This window comes from Etheostoma spectabile, chromosome 9 (assembly GCF_008692095.1).
Source record: "Etheostoma spectabile isolate EspeVRDwgs_2016 chromosome 9, UIUC_Espe_1.0, whole genome shotgun sequence".
Lineage (NCBI taxonomy): Eukaryota > Metazoa > Chordata > Actinopteri > Perciformes > Percidae > Etheostoma > Etheostoma spectabile.
The window spans coordinates 25,821,525-25,823,084 of NC_045741.1; the positions used below are offsets into that span (position 1 = coordinate 25,821,525).

The following is a 1,560-nucleotide window of genomic DNA, read 5'->3' on the forward strand; positions in this document are numbered from 1 at the left end:
GCATGCAAATGAAAAAGCAGCAATCACAATGCCACATGTCCTCTTGAAACTGCCTTTTTACATGAAACATATGGTGGGTGTAATTGTATTATTGGCTCATAGAGAGAAATGAGAAGACAACCAGTTGAGAGACATGATGGAGAAAACCGGCAATACTGAGAGAGGGAAGCAAGAGACTGTGGAAGTGAGAACACATGGGGATATCTAAAAGTAGATGGAGAGGTAAAGCACGGGGTGAGGGAGATCTAAACAAGGCAGAAATGATAGAGGAAAAGGAGATTCATCGCTTATTTATAATCTGTTATTCTCTGCCTTGATTCAGGCTCAGATCATACATTAGATCTTTCTGAAACAAGCCATGTTCCCTCTCCCCACCCCTCAAACTCGGCTTCTATCTTTAGCTACGATCACTGTCCCAAAAAGACTGTCACTCTGTTTTTTTCTCTCTCACACAAACCTCACTGCTGAAGAAGAAAGAAACAAAAATGGAAAAAAGGCAAAGATAGAGATATGTTGTACATCCCTGGTGTGGTTTTTACCCAAAAAGCATCAGCAAGCCACACATAAATCCAGTTTGCTCAATTTTTGGTTAATATAACTAAGGCCTATATTAATCTCTGAGTTTGTTCAGCTATTTAAACATATTAAAATGTACAATGTCTAATGTCAGAAAAATTAAACAAAAACACAAAATACCTATAAGAATCTTGTAAATGGTCACATCATTGAAACAACCTAATGTGGCATCTGATAACCATAACTTAGTGCTGACTAAAGCTATGGATAAAATAAATAAGAGCACAATACAATCAAACACCACGATGCAATCTAAATGAATGACAATAACACATCCAAATTCTACAATACCCCAAAGCATCAGCAGCCAGAAAAAAGCTTATTGTTTCTGTAGCAAATCAGTTTGTTTAAGGCGGAGGAAGTTTGCTTGTTTCCTATACTTTATGCCAACATCCAATAAGTTGCACCATTCCAATAGTATTTCAACCACAAAGAGATAATTATCAGACATAACCAATGTTTGACAGCATCAGCCTGGATGTTCATGCAGCCCTGTTACAGTTACCTGTAGTCTCACATTACCAGACCTATGTCCACAGCAGTGTGGAGCAAGGTCTGGCTAGGTCTGTTCGGACACAGTGACTATGGCTCAGCTTAAGAGTCTCGGCAAGAAACTTGTTTTTGTGGAACATTTGCACCCGCAAAATGAATACATGGTTAATTTGCTCTGTGTGCTCAGTATATCAGCAGTGTATCACGTGAGGCGTGGGATGTCAGCCGCTGAACCAGACTACAGGAAATTTAAAAGGAGGTCTTTTTTTTGCATCATTCATGATTTAGCGTGATTTAAAGTGTTTTCTTAAGATGGTCTGCATTCAGCTTTTTGGCATGTAAGCTTAACTATCCCAGTATCAGTAATTGAGCAATTGACTTGAAACAATAGCATCTACCAAATCTATTCCTGGTTGTAGTAAGTGTGCATGGAACATATTTGTATGTTTGTGTGTGTGTGCGTGTGTGTGTGTGTGTGTGTGTGTGTGTGTG

The 1,560-nt window shown here is 38.9% G+C and overlaps 1 protein-coding gene across 2 annotated transcripts in view; it reads left to right on the forward strand.

The window, feature by feature from the left end:
- nlgn1 (neuroligin 1) overlaps positions 1-1,560 on the forward strand; it is a 405,821-nt gene that overhangs the window by 293,161 nt on the left and 111,100 nt on the right. The window lies entirely within an intron of this gene.